A 21304-nucleotide genomic window follows, 5' to 3' on the forward strand; every position below is an offset into this window, starting at 1 on the left:
TTTAGATAAACTGGAAAGCGTTTTGGGTCATCTAGAGTCTGGTCAGCGGGTACAGCTAGTTAAACTGATTAGAAGTTTCTCTTGCCTATTTGGAGATACGCCGTCACGTACAACTTTACTAAAGCATGATATAGACGTTGGAGATGCGAAGCCCATTAGGCAAAGATTCTACCGTGTTCACCCAGAGAAGCGTAAAAACCTGGAGGATGAGATTAGATACATGCTTCATAATGGAATAGCAGTTCCCTCTGACTCTAGTTGGGCCTCACCCTGTCTCTTGGTCCCAAAGCCAGACAATACTCCTCGGTTCTGTACAGATTTTCGTAAAGTGAACGCGGTTACCAAGCCTGACTCCTTCCCTCTTCCTCGTATGGAGGATTGTGTTGATCAAGTGGGGGGGGCGAAATTTGTGACTAAGCTGGATTTACTTAAAGGTTACTGGCAAGTGCCATTGACAGACAGGGCAAGGGAGATTGCTTCTTTTATTACACCAGGGGGGCTGTACTCCTACAATGTTATGGCTTTTGGTTTAAGGAATGCACCGGCAACTTTCCAGCGCCTAATGAACTTGGTGGTGCGTGACCTGGAAGGATGTGCAGTGTATTTGGATGACGCACCCCAACCTAAAAATGTTCTGTCCACTCGGCAACTTCAGACCGCTCTCTCTCTTTCTCTTAGCACCCTTTTTCTCTACTCAGCATCCAATAATCCTGCACTACATACACCTTCCCACCTGCCTGCTTCCCATCTTTGTTTTATAACCCACTTTCCTCGCATCTCCTCTCTCTCCTCGTCGGCTCCTGCCTCGCGCCCGCCGATGGCATAATCCCTGTCATATTGTCACATTACAGAGTTCAGATGCTAATGGCCGCGCTGCTAATCCAGCTGCCGGCAAACCTGGACGTGTGCCCACACCCGCACCACCTGGCTCCGTAACAGCTGCACCTTACTCAGTCAAGCCAATGATGCACCAGGGATCACAGACACAGAGCGGTCGGGCTGGCAGTGGGAGGACTGGATGCTAAAGTGGACATTACGGGAGAGGGCAGGAGGCCTTGAAATATGGTTACTGCAGGAAAAAAGATATGTGCAGGACAGGAGGGAGACTGAGAGCAGAGAAGCTGGATGCCTATCTGCTGACAGAGCTGAGGATTCTGGCTGGAGGCAGCAGGTCTTGGGAGAAAATGTTGAAGGTTATTGTGCACTGGCTTTTTTGGTGCAATGAAATGCAAGTTGGGGCTGTAACCTAAGTTAACATTTGGAAGTTTAAACTAACAAAACAGAGTGAACCAGAGACAGAAGGCAGCAGAGAAAGTCCCTATTCCATAGAGGGGCGCAGATAAGAGCAGTCCGCTAGTTTATTGAGCTGTGGATGTGAATGAGCCTTGGCAGGCAATTATGGTCATTACTGTCTCTCACAATATTTCTGAAATAGAAATGTCCCATTCTCTGGGAGGCAGAGAATGTACTTAAGCTCCGGAGCATTTGTTGTGAAGTTGTTCCAACAGCTCCCGGGTCCATTAGAGGGGGGAAATTGGTTTGCCTATAATCTAAGTGTAACACCACTTATCAAAAATTTAGAGTGAATTAAAACCTCCTCCTTTTCAATAAAACATCTGCCTGCAAACACCATCCCATTAGTGAAATGCAGGCATTTAGCTACTTCAAAATAATTCAGCTAATTTGGCTAAAATCTCTGGGTTCAATTAGTGATGAATGGAACCTGACAGAGCAAGGCATAGAGAGGGACACAGAAGTGGACTGAATACATGATCAGGGACATGAGGACCCTTTTGGTAGAGGTGGCATCCTTCCCCTTTTCACCTTCAATATTACATTCCACTTTCCCACCTACTCTCTCTCATTCATACAATGATGATAAACTGAAAATCATGTGCGTATAGGTGAGTGTGTGTGTGTGTGTGTGTGTGTGTGTGAGAGATGCAATATCAGGCTGTTAATAGACGAGTTGATTACATCTCGATTAACTCAGAATCACAATTCGCCACGATACAAAGTGAATTTATTGGTGAATTTGATTCCTGTGTTTTGGGACTAAACCAAACCTAAATCAAGGATGAGCAAATCAAATTATAAGTTTGAAACAGAATTATCAGATATCATCAGTTGTCCAATCAGGAAACAGAGGCTCGCAATCTGATTGTAAAACATGGACGCAGGCCGCAGCCCTGGCAGGAATACACAAACACTCCTCTCAATCTTGCAGTGTGTAAAGAGAGAGACCTCTGACCCCCATCCTCAAACAGAGCAAAGTTTGGACAGTGGATGCAAAGCTTGTGTACTCAGCTCTTGTGCACACAGCGGTTCGCCTCCCGACTGTGTGTCCTGGCTGTTTACCTTTCATTAGACTAGGTGATGTGTCTATTACGGTGGAAGCCCTTGAGGTCTGGTAGTATGTTTCCTTGATAATTAACTCACCCATTTCACAGATGTAAATGTCTCACAAGAGGATACAAGAATGCATATTGACGCTCGAGTGATGTACTTAAGTAAAGGTGAAAAATGTTGCTGTTGTAAAATGATCTCATTCAAGGAAGATTACATCTTGTCAATATCACCACTAGAATGGGTGAGTGGTGGGGAAGGAGGGACGCACACCAGCATTTCCAGACGCTGATGGGAGCGTGCTCTTCTGTGTGTGCCCATCGCGTCGGAGGGGGGTGGACGCACACTCACAAACAAACACACAATCGCCTGATTCTCCTGGCCGGGTTGATAATAACGGTTTGCCATGAAGCACAGCAGCTGGATATACTGATGTCAAAAATAATGATTCTTTTGAAAGTTTTCCTTCCACTGCTGCTCCAAGTTCACCATGCACTGCTGAGAAGGCCCTGAGCTCACCCAACACCAACAAGTATGTGAGGGACAGAGAGATTCAAAAGGGATTTGAATGGTAAATTTCAATGAAAAGCAACTAAGGGAAGAAAGACCGGGAAAATTTAGTCTTTCTCGGTTATTGTCCGGCCTTCATTCCTGGTTTGAAGAGAGCGTCTCAAGGTGAAAGTGGCTGGAAATGTGCAGAGAGGTTTGAAAGGATGAAATGTCCACCGCCGCGATTGGCTGAAACTCGCAGAGGAAACTTGGTGGAGCTAATCCATCATTAGCATTCTGAAGGAACCATAAGGACTTGTACAGAGAGAGACACACAAAAAACATACTGACATAAAATAAACACAATAGCCCGATTGATACATTTTTTACTATTTTACTCAAATGTAGACCTTCACAGGTTTCAACACAATAGCAAGTTAAATAGTTTAGATATTCTTTCACAACCGCTCTCTTCAATGCTTTTTTTTGGAGCATCGAAGCTTCAGTAAGAAATATTTGAGAATATGTGTGTCACGGTTTGGCCTCGCTTCCTGTTTTAGTTTGAAGTTTCATGTCTCTTGTGGTCCTGGGTTAACTTCACTTCCTGCCTTGTCTTGTGATTGCGTGATTGTCTCCACCTGTGTCCAATCACCTGCACCTCCCTTGTGTATTTAAGCCCTGTGTGCCTGTTGTCCTTTGTCGCGTCATTGTCTATATGTCCCTCGTCGTTGGAGCACGTTATTGGTTTGTCTAATAAAGAGCACTTTGATGGAAGAAACTCTGCGCCTGAGTCCTCACTGCAGCATGCCCCAGCCGAAGTGTGACAATGTGAAGCTTTAACGGTAATTTTTTTTACTTTTTTCTTCTATTTAGAGAATGAAGACAAAAATCCTTCACGCAAATAGTGATTTGGAAGTTGATTACCGTGGCAACCATTGAAGATTCAAAAGCTTGAAGGACTCGGGTCAGCGTTTGCACAGATAAAGTAATCCATTTGAAGACATCGCCTTAGGCTGTGGGAAGCTGGGAAAAACTTTTCTCGCCAAACAATTATTGGAAAAAATAAACAAACTGAATAAATATTAACTCGAGACCAAGAAAATGTATTTTAATAAAAGTAGAACCATGTTGGTAAAAGAGTTTACAATAGGGTGTCCACCCATCCCGCGTAGTGCGTACGCGCACAGCGTTTGAAGAACAATTCATGCGTCCCGCAAATTGAGACCGTGTCACGCCGAATCAATGCTTGCTCAAAAAAAAAAAGTTGGTTGCTCGAGTCCCAGGTGAACATTAAACGAACATTCATTCTTCAAACGAACATGACTTGACAGTTCACCATGCTACTGTTGCCACACCCTCCCTTCTGCTGACAGGTTGTTGTCAACGTTTTCATGTTGTCATGTCAGTGCACAAGCTTGCATACCATACATACACACTGGCAAGGAACTTTGCGTGCTTTTTTTCCTTTCCAGAAGCCATTGTCACGGATGTGCTTGCTCCTGCCTCTGTTGAAGATTGCTTGAACGTCCTCAAAATACCACTGAATGAGCAACGAGAGGCAACAACCAAAGGTAAAGTTATGTTCATGGATTTAACATTGTTGTGTTTTAGCTATTTGTCTAACGTTAGCTAATCATCTTCTCCTACTAGTATGTCAAAAGTCAACTTTTCCTTCAGTTCAATAAAATTGCATCATTAGAAAAAAATATGGATGGATTTATAGCGTTTGAAAATAACAAAAATGTACTTAATTAATCATACTGTTTGATTTAATAATCATTGTTCAACATGTTCAGACTGAACAAAAAAACAACAATATTTTAACAGGATAAATTGAATAGGCTTTTCACAAAATGTGTGGGTATAGGTAAAAAAAACACAATTCTTTGAAGGATTGCAAAAATATTGTCTGAATATTGATATCGAGATATTGAAAAAAAAATAGATATTCATTTTTGTCAATATCTCCCACTCCTACTCCTAAAATAAACAAACAAAAGAAACTATAATTATTTAAAAGGTTTAAATATTTATATAGATAATATTTATATAAAATCAATAATGATCAAAACAGTAAAGCAGTATCTTGTATTTTTTATAATAATCTGTTTTTAGAGAATCTCTTAAGTTCTTCCCATCTGTGTCTGTGTGTGTCTACACAGCCCACACGCCATTCTTCTCAGTGGCTTCAGATGCCTCCAATCTGGGCACCAAAGCTCTTCCCACTGTCAGTGCGTTACTGGACGCCAGACTTGGGAGTACAGATGAAGGTCCTTGATTTCTATGATGACAGTGATGAAATATCTGCCGCGATCCACAACCACATAGTCACCAAGCTGGAGGAAAACAGACTGGGACTACACATGATATCTGCGTATTCCGCTGACAATGCTAGTCTGAATTATGGGAGGTACAACTCTGTCTTCGAGAAACTAAAAGAAAACAACAATTGCATTTTGAAGGCAAACTGCGTGGCTCACATTGTTCAAAACAGTGAAAGAGATCGGCTAAATGTCGACATTGAAAATGTCGTCAACAAGACCTTTAGCCACTTATCATCTGCAAAACGCATTGAGGAACTTAAGTCAATTCACACCTTTGTGGAGATGGAGTACCAGTCCCTGCTTAGATATGTGCCCACAAGATGGCTGAGCTTGTGGCCTGCAATGAAGTGAGGCTTCACGACAGCTGGCCTCCTATCAAGACCTACTTTCTCTCATTGGGAGAGGACCATTGCCCAAAGTCACTATGGCGGCTGTTCAAGGATGACCAGCATGGTGAGGGCAACCCCCTTGATCTACAGGTAATTAATTTTAATTGCAATTTTTTTCATCTAAAATATTATTACATGAAACAGGGATTAGAGAAATGCTGATAATGCAAACAGTGCCAGCACACAGGATCATTGACTCTTCTTACTTGTTTTATGTTTACCTGTCCTTCCTCAGCAATGCGCTGAAGATTTTCCACGACACTGTGCTGGTGCTGGAGCGAGAAGATGGGACTGTCTGTGAGCTCTACGAAATCATGTTCACCCTAAAAACCAAGCTACAGCAATGGCAGAGTGATGGTTTCTTTGGGACTGGTGTACTCCTCCAGCAGTTTCCAGACAGAAAGGCAGCTGTGCTCAGAGAAGACATGTGCAACTTCTACCAGTCCTCTCACCTACCTGGAGCTGCGCTATGACTTCTCAGACTCCAACTACCAAAGGAAAGTGGCTAGCCTGGCACTAAAGAAGAGCCCATTCAACTTCTCTCATCTCTGTGAAGCTGTAGAGGTCTTGCAGCTAAGCAAGAAGTTGGACATGGATGCGCTATATGATGAATATTGTGTCGTTCTGCCACACCAACAGGCCATTGTGCACTCTCCAGTCGTGAAGTGGGCCACCTTACTTAAGCACACACACACACATCAAACATGACAGCATTTGCTTCTTTCCTCTTGAGTGTACCAATCACCAATGCTTCAGTGGAAAGGGTCTTTTCACTGACAAGATGCTTGACGGACACAAGGAACAGATGTTCGGTAAACCTTATCAAGTCAGAAATGCAGGTGAAGAGCAACTTCACATTCAGTTGCAAGGACTTCTACACTTCTCCTCAATGCTGTACACTCCAACAAGAAATACAAAACGAAGGTAAGAAACCTTGTTATGTAAGACCCCATTTGTCTAAGATGAAATTTGATTGATTTTGAACATTGGTGGACTGTCTACAGGGGTGCGAATGTGTCACTTTTAGGAAACAGTAGTCTTTTTAGGTCAAAATATGTCGTTGTTTTGCATAGGATTTATCTTGGAAACTTTTTGTATTGTTGTTACCTTGTGATGGTAATGGGTTTTCACTCTGTCTACACTGGAAGACCGTTTGGAATTGGAAGCTTATCATAAAAATGAATGTTGCTTTAATTCTGTCTCTTATCTTTCTTATTTGATTCAGATGCTGGTGAAAAGGACTGAAATAGTCCTAAAGGTGTCCCCAGAACACTGGATACAGTTGGACACTGGAAACACTTTTCTGCGCCTGCCTTTCCTGCCTTGCCCTCCAAGTTTACCATCCTTCCATCCCCTTCTTGTTCCGTGAGCCTCTGGAGTTGTCAGTTAAAAGCTACTTTTTTTTTAAAACTTTTCCTGTGGTGTTCAGAAACTCCCAATTCCTGTTAATCCTATAATTTTATATTAGAATGTATTTAAAGTTAATAAATTTAATGAAAAATGTGGCAGTGCATCTGTCAATTCATTGAATGTTTAAAATATTGTGAATCTTTATTTAGAAGAAAATACACATTGGTTGGCCTATTCATGAGCATATTACAGCAACATTACACATGTTTAGGGGAATAGGGCATTATTAATATACCATGTAAGGTGGTTTGTGCTAGAAATGGGTAAAGCACTATCAGTGAGTCTTCTCGTGGGGTGGGCACCGCTGCGCCATTCAGTGTCCCACATTGTCCATCAAAAAATACCCCTTGTCCCCCCTTGGGCTTATTAGCAGGCAGGGCTGGACTGGGACAAAAAAAGGGCCCTGGCATTTCTGCTCAGACCGGCCCCCCACAATCGGTCGGACACAACCACCAACCAGTACACTATCCTAGCTTTCCCTGTAGATATGCATATCTACTGTTCCGTTCCCAAAAACCCATACAAGGTTGAGAACTACTGTAAGTGCCATGGACAGTAATGTCGGTAATCAGACAGTTGATGGACCCCATTGACTTCCATAGTAGAAAAAAAAATACTATGGAAGTCAATGGGGTGCATCAACTGTCTGATTACCGAAATTCTTCAAAATATATATGTTTGTCTATCAGAATAAAGAAATTCATACAGGTTTGAAACAACTTCGGGGTGAGTAAATGATGACACAATTTTCATTTCCCCCTCTTTAATATGACACCAAACAACATTTACCTCTAATTGTTGAGACACATCCCATAAAAAACCTATACAAACAAATTACTCACACAAAACGTCCTGATAATATACAATTTAGAGTATTCACTTGCCGTAATATTGCATATTGATGATATTGGAAATTCAGATGAAACATTATAAAATATCTAGTTAGTTGAATATACAGCTTTCAAAATGCAAAGCGGGTTTTTAACCAACCATATAACATTCGTTAGCTACCTCTTCTAACGTGTAACTCGTTGGTGAGTAATTAAACTAATCAAATGGCATCTAAGTTTTTTTCTAGAGAAGGGCCGTCGACAACCGTTATGAGTTTTAAATGGTTACATTAGAATATCCGAAGTTGCAATTGAATAAGTGAACTCTCAACTAGGGCTGCAACAACGAATCGATGAAATCGATTAGAATCGATTATTAAAAGCGTTGGCAACGAATTTCATTATCGATTCGTTGTGTCGCGCGACTATTATCTTTGAGTTTTAAAAGAAAGTTGCGCGCGCCGCGCAGAGCTGAGAAAAAAAAAGTTGAGCGCTCGCGCAGCAGAACATCGGAGAGACCCGTACTACTGTTGTGAAACATGCGGAGGAAGAGAAGCCAATGCGATCTAAATATTTTACACTGAAATGGGGGGTGCGGGTCCTAGCGGGCAACGGGGGGGGGGGGGGTGCTGCGGTTTTCTTTGCAGCGCCAGTAGTTTTAGGTTCTAATCGCCGCGCTCGACTTCAAGGTGTAACCTTTATTATTGTTCGGTCTGAAACAGCGCGCCCAGTGACGGGTGGTGCAGCAATATTGATGTCCGGGTGGAAATCAGGAGAAAGGTCGGTCCGGGATATTTTCGGGAGGGGCTTTGAAATTCGGGAGGGTTGACATGTCTGATTGTAAGATATGCAAAAGCGACATGGCCTGGCACGGGAGCACCACGGGGATGATTCATGATTTTGTGCCTAATATATTTAATTTGGCGGCTGTAAAGTATACATCATGCGATGTGTGTATGTTTTTTGTGTTAGTCCATTTTATTTGCTTACTTAGGGATGTTCAAGGAGCAATCTGTTAGTGCAAAAGATATTTAGGAAGTGCACAGTCAGTTCTATTTTTCAATAAAGGGTTGGAAATTAATGTTTTTACATTTTTTATTTTTATGGGCCGGTCGAAAGCAATTTTTTTTTTTTAATAAAATGTTTTTATAGGCCTATCGACCGGCCCCCAAGTGCGTCGGCCCACCGGGCATTTGCCCGGTATGCCCGATTACCAGTCCAGCCCTGTTAGCAGGTGGTCACCCTAGTCTACAATAATGTGGATACAGTAAATCCACAACTTAAGAATTAAGAAAGTCCTAAAGGAAGATGTAAAGAGAAAATAAATCACATAACGTCAAGAATATAGGACTGTTAAAGGGTTTTTATGCACAAACACACACTCGGGCTGACTAATACACATGAGCAGTTTGATCTCACTGGTCCATTGCATAGTCAACCCAACGCGGTCTGTTCCTGTAATGAGGGACTCCAGAGCTGTATTGATCACATGCAGTGGATCAGAAGACCTCCGTTAGTCCCTCAGAGCCCACTTTATACAGCTGGAGGACCCGGCACAACCCCCCCTCCTTTACTCTGCTGTGCATCTTTTCCTTTCACCCCTGCTGCTTCTGCATCACTTGTCCTCTTGATCTACCCAAGCGGTTCTCTCACTTATTTCCCACCGCGTTTGTTGCCTTGCCTCTCCTTTCTTTCTGCTTCCATGTATCAACCTCCTTATTTATGTAAATCCATTTGCTGTGAGAATGAAGCTTGTCTAATGTCCTGAACACTACTGGATTTCATGCCATTTCTTCCCGGTAACGTTAGAATAATGAAAATGTAAATAACGTTAAGCCGGGTAGCCTAGGACAACCTCTTAATGAAGGCAAAGAGGGGGAGAGAGACAGAGGGAGAGCGTAGGCATTTTTAGCATCAAAAGAGTCCCGACGTCACAGGATACAACATCATATACAGCGAGCCACTGAAGCGTGAGCATGGGAACCAGCTAGAGAACGGACATTATAAGGATTCAAGGGCTGCCTCCCAGATGAAGCCTCCAGAGAATACCCGAGTTACATTTCAAGCCGTATGCCCCAAAAAACATTCATGTGTCTCTCCCCCCTCTTGTCCGGTCTTCAGGATTTTCCGATGGTCGCCACTCAGTCTGGAGGGAAGCGTGCTGTGACCGTAGGGGATGTTAATCGGGCTTTTGTTTTGCCTCACTCTTAAAAGTGGCCCTCCATTACAAGGATTAACCTAATATAACGTCAGCATTGATCAATATTCCCTTTGCCTCCAACACTTGTGTTGCTTTTTACACGTACGCTTATCCAGGGGAGGGAGAGGTGGTGGCGGTTATGTAAGAAGGGATCTGGGAGGGCTTCCTTTGAGGCATTGCAGGGAAAGGAAAAGGAAGGAGAAAAGGAGAGAAACAGGGAGTATGAACCATAGAAACGGGGGCAGAGGTGCACAAAGATGACCTCTCACATGCTGCTGATGAAAAGATTGAGTCAGGCAAATGAGAGGATGACAGGGAAGGGAAACCGGATAAACCAGAATAATTAGTGATTTCAAACAGTGATAAAAAGACGGGCAGAGCGAAACAAACGAGTCAGAAAGAAACATTTAAATGTGAGATGAATTCAACTGGAAGAGAGGTTTTGTTTTTGTTTCAAGAATACTTTCCCGCCAAAGATACGTGTTTGTTGTCCCATCTGTCTGTAAAGATTGTCAATCTACATAGGCTGCGTGTGTGTCCTTTGCATGGTGCTCAACCTTGGGATAACTCTGCATTAGCACATCAGACTGTTAAGTCAATCCCAGAGCTACTCAGCGAAACAGACCATTGGCGTGATCTTTGATCGTAAAAGCCTGCCAGGCTGGCAAGTTAATCCTGGAGCATAGTAGCCCAATCAAGTTGTCAGGCCAGGCCCACTGTCAATAACACAGGCACGGAGAAGATCTCATCAAGGCAAACCTCCATCAGATCAGATATATATTCCAAACAGTAAAAGTATAGATCCATATGTATGGACAAAGTATGCCTTAAGAATCTATTTTTATTTGAAAAAAGTACAGAATCAATATAGGATTCGGGAGTTTGCTGGATAACTTGTTAAAGCTGCCTTTTTTCATTGATTGCCATCCGAGCTCCAGCACTTGACAACGTGGAGCCGAAGGAAGGTTATTGTGCAGTCACCAAGAACCACCCACATCTGCAGTGGCACGGAAAAATGGACTCGGAGCAGAACAAATAGACACGAGTGGAGGCAGGGCGGCGGTGAAGGACGAGGGAGGTGCTGTGGCAACAAGAGGAGTGAAAGGAGGCAGAGGAACGCAGAAAAGATCGAACAGAATAAAGACTGATAGAGAGAAACCAAGAAAGAAAGAGACGGGGGCAGACAGGGAGACAGCGCTATTTACGGTAGATTAGTTGTTATGGTGATAAGCAGGAGGAAGAGAGAAGGATGGAGTTGTCAGGGTGATGGGGCTGCACTGAGCTACTAATGATATGTAAAAATAAGTGTGCTTAGATTTTCCTCTACCTTTGCGGAAAAACATTTTTTCAGACAGACACACTCACACATGCACAGATGAATACACGGAAAGACAAAGCAGTCTGTTGGAGCAGGCTCCTCTCATTAGCATTTGAAGACGTACTAAGATTCCTCCCCCACATTCGCAGCATGTAGCTTACTTTTTCACTATGTTTTTTGCCTAATGAGAGATGGTGGATATATACACACAGAAACAGACCCACACAGTGAAACTCTGGGGATACAAGTGTGAGTGTTTGTACCTGGGTGTAACGCTTGTAGCTGTGTGCTTCTGAAGGCCTGACAATAGCAACCGAGTGCATATCCCTGTGACAGAAGAAGGTGGCACAGGACTGTGGTGAACTGTAGTTCAAATGGCCTAAAGGGGATTGTATAATGCCGGTCTTTGTAGTCTCCCTGCCTGCAGTGAAACCTTCTGGGTTTTAATAAGGCATCCTATTTAATCATTCTCGAACAATCAAACTTACCTCAGAATGACAACCAGAAATGTCTTCAGTTCTGCGAATAAGTACACTCACTGAATGTCAGGGTGGCATTTGACTCTTACAATCCTCAGGAAAATGTACTAATTGTATTTTCAATTAACACAAAACTTAGACTTCTACTCCACTGCATTTTGGAGGGGAAATACTTTACTTTCTTTTGCATTAAAGCCACATGACTGCTAAAGTTCACATTTTCGTATTTGACCTACAAACAGCTTACAGAATAATATAGAATATATAGAATAATCATTGATTTAAGTTTAAACAAACTCCAGCTAGAGTGTAAAAGTGTTTTTAATATGTTCAGGATTCACTGAGATACAAAGCACACACTATGCTGCTACATCACGGCCATTCAATGCAGACTAAATTGCCTTGATGTCTATTCAAGCATCTTGTAGCACTTCTCTTCATTTATCAACATTTAATTTACTGGCCATCTATTTCTGTAGTATACAGTATATACAAACCCAGTCAATTAAACCCCGACACACACACACAAAGTTTGGTATGAATGCCCCCCCCTCCCTCCACACACCACACCCATCGTACAACCAGAGGGACACACTTCCCCACCTATGATCTTTAAATGGAGCCTGTTAGCGTGGATTTGGAGACCTACATGCTGTCATGTTTTTCTCAGGTATAACCCTCCACCTGGCGCTAAACACAAGGTTTGCTCTTATAAACACATCCTCCATATCGTTATCATATCATACCCTTGCCTTCACACTACCACAAACTGCTGGCGTTAAACGCCGGCACAAACCAATACTACGATAATTCAAGTTTTTGATATAGACAAACTCAACCACTCCATTGCTCTTTACTCCGGTGAGCGAAATAATGAGGCAGTCCAATGCGAGTCTCTACCTTCCGATAAAAACTGAAGCATTGCAGCTTGATTGCCTGCACGAGCTGGTCTATCCTTAGGCTGTGCAGCTGTTGTGAAGTGAGCACAGGGAACAGGCTTCCCATCTACACAATGCACCATCCAGGGGCAGTCTGGCTCTCCACAAGAAAGCCATTTAATCTCCAGAAGTCTGCATGTGATCAATCTCCCGGCACAGTGTTACTGCAGTGCAAGCCATTTCTCATCATTTAGAGAGCAAGGTATTGACCAGACCACGACAGCCTCCGTAGTGCATTTATGTGTTTCGTGATGTGGCGGGAGAGAAGGAACAAAATTGGCCAGCGTGATTTCTTACCCCTTTTATGTACTTGCATGGGCATGTATGTATGTTAATGAAAAGTGAATGTACCATATCAGGGGGGCAAAAATTGCAGGATAACAACATGCGTATGTCTATAATCAGCTTGTTAACATATTGATGTCTTGTGGACTGATACAGCTGGCCGTATTCTCCATTTATCATGAATATGTCTTTAGTTAGTGGCTCAAATAGACTAAAACAAGAACGTGCACAAGGACATTAGCAGCCTTGGTAATGAGCATCAAATGCAGAAATGGCAGAGGCAGAAACTACTCCTGAATGTGTGGCGTCATTTTCAACGTGTCAAGTGAAAGGTTTGAGGTGATCAATCGCTTAACTTGAGACGGGCTGCAGTCATACATTAGCAAGCGCGAGATGTCAATGTGGAGAGTTAGTCGCTCAATAAACTGTTAAGACTCTTTTCCTGGACGTACCTGAAACGGCCCGAGGGTACGGGAGAGGCATGACAAGCAGACACAAGGTCCCCATGCGTCTTATGCGAGTGGGTCATTTAGCCCGTCTGCTTGACAGAGAAAAAGTAAAGATGGGCACATTTCAGTTTTTTAAGTGTCACAGAAAATGCACCCGTGTGATTTGTGCAATGAAAGGAGGGAGCGCCTTGACAAATAAATTAACTGACTGGATCTCCTGTCCTCGCACTCATCGTGAGGTTACTCAGGCGCCAGCTCCACAGACTTCCTCCCCCACACTGCCTTGGGGCCATGTCAGATTTACAGTTATCCATGACGGGCTCTTATCAGGGATTTGGAGAGTGGGACTTTGCAGAGTCATCTAGAATATTGGCTGTACCATTTTTATCCCCGCTCAGAGAAACAGCAAGAGGCCAAGGTTGGGAAACCACAAGTCACGCACGGAGAAACTTTCAGATGAACACAGACACACATTCCTGACATATCCTGCTGGGATCATGGCAATGCCCTGTCATATCAGTATGTAGACACAGAGCTGACTGTAGTGGCTTTTGGGACACTCCTACGCTACATTAGGCCACAAGTCACAGCTGGTACCACTGCAAGCAGCTGTCTTTTGACAATTACATTCTTTAAAACGCCCAATTTGTTTGTATTTGGATCAGGCTTATTTACATATATTGCTTAAATGTTTAACTATTTTTAACTTCCACAACAGAGCAGGTGTAAACAAAACCTTAACATCCTTTAAATCAGTATTTTGATGCACTGTATTGGTCTTGAACATTTTTTTCTTCTGACATACGTGGCAATGAAAGGCCTCTGATTCAGATTCTTATTTCTTATTCTTACTTTACTGATGTTGGTATCTTTGTGGCCAGGATTGGTCCTTGCATCAAAAGCCATTACACTCAAATACAGTGTCCAATTTTGTGTTACTTGCTAAGAGGCTATCCTTTCACGTACATTGTACCTTTAATGTGCAGCCAATAATCCCATTAAAGTCAGTTGAATCGACTCAAGCACTACGCATGTGAAGCAAGACGGTGCCTCTACTAGTGCAAGACTTGGTGAAGACCCCATTCTTGCTTTTGAGTCAGCCGAGTGCAGTGTGTTGTTCTCTCACTGCAGCCTGTTCACTCGTCCCTGCAGGCCGTGTTTAAGAGCCATCATGCCAGCTAACAGACCGGTCAGCAAGCCTCGGACGTGTTTAGTGATGTGTATTCTCTCATGACATTTGGAGTGCATAAACGGACAAAGTGTTCATGTGGTGGTTTTTGTGTGTCTGTGTAGGACAGCCGAGGCTATGAAAGCGCAGAGTTGCAGCTGTGAGCAATTCTCAATCAGATCTGTGGTTCGTTTACCTCCCGACAGTGAGCCCAGGGGAACACACACGGGGAGTCTGTGGACCATTCGAATGCAGAAATAAAGAGTCACAAAAGGTGACACTGATTGATGGGCAGGTAGTCCCAGCAAAGCGCTTACCCTCTGTACATGTAGGGTAGGGTGCATCAAAAAACACAATTCTTGAATTTTGATATGGCTGGGTGCTAAAAGTGTTCGAATATATGTAGAAACAACACATGCAAAATATTTTTCCAGTACATGATGATTTAGGGGTACCACCGCTCATCTGTTTTTGTTGGATAAAGTGGTTAACAGTGCTCAATGGTCGCCATGGAGATCTGAGGTAAAGAATACTACAGCTCAAGAAAACTGAGGTGATCTTTCCTTTTGAGGTGATCTTTCTGTGTTGGGTATGTATTATTACATATTACTATCTTATATGGAGCAGGTGCGGCCATTTTACAAGAAAGCCAATGTCCCAATGGTGAGCGACAAGCGTGCATGCCACAAGATTGTAGACTTAGTCCATGCTAACAACAAGCTGCGGAAAATCTCCCAGGCCAAGCGCTCCAGTGAGACTACAGCGAAACAATTGAAGAAACTGGAGTGCAGACTTGATGCCACATTTCCGTTGTGGCCTCCAAATGTTGAAAATCTGATTGAACCCAGAAGACCGAGTTTTCTTGGCCAGCATGAAGACTGACAGAGTGGCCACATTTGGTGTATTGGACAAAAAGCTGCAACTGAAGGTGAAGCGGCGAGAGGAGCATCAAGCTTCCGCAGCAGCCAGGCAGTACCATTGTGAAAAGGAGCTGGAGGAGATGACGGCAATGTCCAGCTTGGAGTCGGAGAGTGAGTAGGAGTCAGAGGAGGATACTAACACAGTCTATCCACCATCTTTGGGTGAACCATAAGAACACTGGAACAAACATCTTCATTCCACATGACATCCTTAGCTGACCAAGTGTCGTGTCACTGGCTATAAGGTTGAAGATGTCACCAAGGCAACATGCTGCCTTCACGCGTGGTCTTGTTGCAGAGTCGGGTGGTGAATGTACACATCTCTCTGCATCTTACGCAACAGCTGACCGAGCAAGACGCCAAGTGCTGGACACAACCTCCATTGTGCACCCTACACTGGGACAGCAAGTTAACACCGATGCTCAGCAATGTGCGGCAGTTGGAGCGTCTTACAGTGGTTGTTGGAGATGCAGAGCGGCTGAAACTGCTTGGTAATGATCCCTCCTCATGTCTCATTGGTCTGTTTCTTATAAGCTGGGAGGCTTATAAAAAACAGACCAATGAGACATGTGGAGGGATCATTGCCCGGTTGACATGCAAGTTGCTGCAGGACTGGTGGTGTGCTGACCAGGTTGTCAACATGGCATTTGACACCACTGCGTCAAACACTGGCCATCTCACCGCAGCCTGCATTGCCATACAGCTCTCACTGGGCAGACCACTGCTTCGGTCTGGGTGCCGGCACCACACTGGTTTTTGCAGACCTGAAGGTGGAGTCATCACGGTCACCAGGCGACCAATGCTGCGTTCAAAAAAATTCAATGTACGTGCAATGAACGTGGTCAATGACTGTGCCGAGCGTCAAGCTCACATCCGACTTTGTCGCGATGGCAAGGAAGGAGCAGCACCTGCAGAATGTGCTGAAGGCAGTTGAACATGACCGCAACCAACAGCCAAACCTTTGCCGCTGCAAACTCAAGCTAATCCCTGAATAGGATGGTTACTCTTGGGTGGCGGGTGGGTAGACATATCTGGGGGGAAACGCACTGGCTAGGTTCAGAGTTCAGGTTCCATTTCCTCGCTCTTTCTCCCTGGTGGTGTTTCTCAGCGGAACAGACTCTGGCACAGACTGAGCAATTAAGTTTGAAGTTTAAGGCCCTGTTAGTTGCCAGTGAGTTAGCCACTAAGACAGGGTTTGTTCTTTTTTTCAGTATGTAAGTACCCTTGTATTTAACAATAAGGTCCATTAAACTTTATATGTATGTCTGACATCCATCACTGCTGCACTAAATTCAGGGTAAGGCCACGTGAACATGTCCCATTGACCTCATTCATGTTTTCAATAGGACAAATGAATTGAGAATCTTGAAAGTTGAATTCTGAGAAATTCCCAAGTTGCCCAAAGGGCAAGCAAACAAATTTCAATTTAATAACCCTATAGAACACTTTTACTGTATAAAAGTTCACAGTATTCAGCATTTCCAGGTCAAACTTTTTGCAATTAGACTAAAAATTGCACATTTTCGTAATTTCGCCAAAGTTCATGTGTTAGGTGGCACCCCTAAATCTCAATAGAATTCCTCCAAACTTTGCAAAAGTCATTTTTATGTTAATTGGAACAAAATGCAATGCCAGCCAAATTGACATTTTGAGATTAAAATTTCCCATTCAAATTTGATGGACCCTAATGTAGGGCCATTGAAAAAAAGAGGAAAGGTTACTCAGAACATCCCCACAGATTTAACCAAGGGTATGTTAAAAACATTGCATCATCGCACAAATCTTAAACCATTTGGAATCACTCCTAAATGTATTTGGAGTTTGTCGATGAGCTTGGTGAGGCAGATTCTGACATTTTATGATCTTATCTATCACATGTATAATGATGACGATTCGGATCGATCAGGCTCCGCTGCTGAAGACTCTTTCACGCCACAAAGCTCGGTCGAACTGGATACGCATCCCATCAGGTTTTTCAGTGCAAGTGGACCAGGTGGACCACATTGTGATCAAAGGTTTCCCCCCCATTGCGGTGGCCTCTATTGATGTCATTTCAGGATGGCCTCTGTCTGAAAGAAAGTCAAGAATCCACCCTGTAACGCGTGGAGTTGGGTCATATTGCCTAGAATGACATCAGGTGTGTTTGAGGACACTGACAGGAATGTTGTCTATCCATGAACAGATTGTAGATTGTACTCCGCAATGCTGTCGCTTCATCCCTAACTTCCAGGGGGAAAATCTTCTTCCTTCATTTTTGCTGAAACTCTGATTTGGGATAGTGGACGGAGCACTGGCATGTAAAATACAGCATAAAACATTACAATATAAATGTTCTTAATTTTTATTTATTTGGAAGAGATGGTCTTGTCGTAAAGGTTATATTGCTTTGCTGGGAAGAATATCTAAATGGCAAAATGGATATCCATCAAACATCAACATCAATGAATGGGGATAATCCACTTCCAAGCGAGTTCATTTATCGTCATTGTGCAGTTTCTTTTTCTTTTCATCCTGTGTATCTTCACAAGATGTAAAACTATTACTGTATTGTAATTTTTGATTAATCCATTATATATTTTTGATCAATTGATAATCCTGCTAAAAGTCTGAGATACCCATGGGAAGTTACCACACTATTTTTTTAAATCTTAAAATCTTTCATTTTGTGTCAGAGCGGTGTGACGAGCACTCAGAGGATTCATCAGCGTCGTCCTGGAAACACACAAGAAACACCTGCACGCCCTTGTCACTGGCTGATCAGCCTCAGCTGCAGTTCATCAAACAACAGCCACATAAGCTGCATGGGTTTGACCAGAGGAGGGAAACCTCTCCAGGAGACAGAACTCTAACGCATATGCTCTATCTTTTCTCCAGAAAGCAGCGGGTGAACGATCAGCCTCTCGGGAGCACAGCCCATATTCACGGCAACACAAGGCAACTTCTCTTTCACTTTGCAAATAAACCACCCTCAGGGCACTTTGTTTGAGCTCTCCTTGTCGTGTGATTCTTCACTCAGCGGCCACAGAAATAGAAACTATTTGACTCTAAAATCTAAATTGGGAAAAAAAGTTCTTCTTGATTAAAGACTGATGGATTATTCATAGATCAGATTTACTTTGAGTTAATACATGAATCTTTGGGGAAATACCATTAAACACCTTTTTCTGTTGCTTTTATTTATGACCTCGCCATTCTCATGCTCTAAATCAAGTTTGACGTGGCATATCATTGCTTTGTGATGACCACCAGGTTTTACGCATTGTTCTTCCCTATATTTAACATTCTTCCCAGGCTCTCAGCCTGCTACAAACTGGTAATTGGGTTTGTGAGCAGACAGAGACCCCCATTAAAGAGTCAATGTCTTGTCTGATTAAAGTCTAGGTCTTTATGGGCTAATCTCAAGCAAAGAGGCTGGAAAAGGCATGCGCAGGTCTAGCTGAGCCGGGTCCGGGTCGGACGGAGAACGAGAGGATTGGAGTAAGACTGATGAACCCTGACAGCTGCTCAGAGTCCCTGCGAGTGAATCTCATGCAGTGTCAGCGCGGCCTCGCTCAGCCCACTGCGCAATCACATCGAGGTGAGAAGACACACCGAGCAGAATGCCTGGAGTAAAAAACCCTCATTTGCAGCAGCAGAGCACACACATGCCAAAAGGTGGGTCAAATACAACCTGTTTATTAACATCCAACATGCACAGACATTAGCAGCCAACCAAAAAACAGCAATGTGCACCAATTAATATCCATTTCTGTTTTTTACTGCTCATGAAAACTTGCAAAGCGGGGCAAAAGAGTGAAGATACACATGCAGCCTCCACACCTTTGGGAAATGTATTAGTCCAAGTAAAAGGGACACAAGTGGCCCCAAATTGAGTCTTTGTAGGATTTCAGAGTGCTATAAACTCTGGGAAACCCTTCTGGAAAAGGGGAGGAAAAATCAATTGAACATCTGCTTTATCAAGTGTCTCTCGAGGGTTAATCAAGGCCTCATAGCTGATCCTCACCCATAACTATTCAAGGCTGTAAAGCCTTATTCCCTACTCGCAGTCCAACAGAAACAGCAAGAGCATTCCCATCTGATTCCAGATTCCCAACCAACACGCAAGTAAACCAGTAAATCCAAGTGCTAAAAAATGTTGGTTTGGACTCGACTATATGTACCTATAACTACCTATAGAAGACTTTGACCTCGGTAGAAGGAGGAAGCCAGTGGTGACCCTGCAAAATGATTTAATAGCAGTCATGAGAGTCCAGCTGCTCCGTCTATTTCATCCCCAGCACATGAAGACAAATATCCGTACCTTTGACCAGGAAAACAATCACGCACAAGGGACTTTATCAGCCAATTAATCTCCTTTACTACCACATTTCATCTTTAACACAGACACCAAAACCGTCATCCTGTTCAATTTGTCTCTTCTCTTGATAAAGAGCGATAGTTTCCAATTAATTTGATGCCTCTGAGGGCATTGCAATTTAATAGAAGTACTTAAAAATACAAAATGAGATACTGACAAAATGTTGTTTACTTTGTAAGGAACAGATGTAAAAATAAAGTGTTCTACTCATGGTATTGAAATGAAAATATCAGAAACATGTATTAGAAGCAAAACTTTGGTTCCAGGTGTTTACCAAACAAAGTAAAGTAACCATGCGGTATGTGCATGCCAACGGAGAAAGAGAGAGGGGGACAAAGCACCAGTGTCGATCTTCCAGATTCTTCTAGTTTAATGTCAGAATGTTTGATTTTTGACATGGCTCCATGATAATATTGTAACGTTCCGTGCCAATAAGGAGCCAGGTTTATGATGAATTGGGTTTATTCTGCTTCTCACCAACAAAACACAGGTCTTTCAACACACCCGACCCCCCAACATTCGCGCCAATCCCCCGGAAGGGGCGGCACCCCAACCCTGGCCCAAGCAACACTAACAGTAACAGAACCATATATATTTTGGAACTTCAGACACGCTACATTATGTTTGGCAGACAGAGAAGCCTTTCATTAAACCTTTCTTAATATAGCTGAACATTTAACGCATCTAGCTAAATTCACTTTTTCAATGTGTTCTGTAGAAGAGCAAGCTATTTATTAAAGTTATATACCCTGACTTAGTTGGAAGATTAGTTAAAACAGTATCTCAATACATAATTGCTCAATCAATTGTGTTTTCATTGATTTTTTCATGGGCCTGTTTAGATAACGGGCTGGTTTAACTGAAAAGTGCTCAGTCTTGTGCCGTACTTTTTAATATAGCTTATTACACGTATACATGATTTCTGTCTTCAACATTGAGCAATACAGTGTGCAGGTTGTCAATACAAGTCTTCACGCTTGGGACATTTCTAAACATACATTTTAACACAAGCCTTCAGGTGTGCTTAATCAAACTTTTACTGGGAGTTGAAGGCTGATCTTGACTGCACTGGTCTTTGAGACGCAGGAAGCTATCGTAGCTTGTTAGCATTGTCGCCCTGTAAGGTTTTATTCAATCTCCTCTGGCAGAGCAAATATTACACAAGTAAAGAATAATTATTTGCATACATTTTTGAGAGGGGAATCAATTGTGCAAATCATATTATGAATCCATTGTACCATTAGTAAATGCCCAAGCTAAGTCTGTATGAAGGATGTTTTGTCTCCCATGAGTAAGTCTACCTGGAGTAAAAGGAAGTACAATCCCGGCACAGTGCTAACAGCTACGGCCAACCAGCCACAGTAAATCATAACGTTTGTCTCCTTGGGTGTTTTTTTTTTCT

The 21304-nt window shown here is 43.0% G+C and overlaps 1 protein-coding gene and 1 long non-coding RNA gene across 6 annotated transcripts in view; one reads left to right on the forward strand and one right to left on the reverse strand.

Moving 5' to 3' along the window:
- The window catches only part of il1rapl1a (interleukin 1 receptor accessory protein-like 1a), a 155868-nt gene that overhangs the window by 106880 nt on the left and 27684 nt on the right, over positions 1-21304 (reverse strand). The gene's annotated exons all lie outside the window — the stretch shown is intronic.
- Positions 3210-7582, forward strand: LOC119228591 (uncharacterized). Its single transcript, XR_005121529.2, has 5 exons — positions 3210-3677; positions 4308-4406; positions 4998-5638; positions 5784-6472; positions 6774-7582. It is a non-coding gene; the product is annotated as an uncharacterized LOC119228591 (long non-coding RNA).

The sequence above is a fragment of the Pungitius pungitius genome, chromosome 10 (genome assembly GCF_949316345.1).
Source record: "Pungitius pungitius chromosome 10, fPunPun2.1, whole genome shotgun sequence".
NCBI classification, from domain to species: Eukaryota; Metazoa; Chordata; class Actinopteri; order Perciformes; family Gasterosteidae; genus Pungitius; species Pungitius pungitius.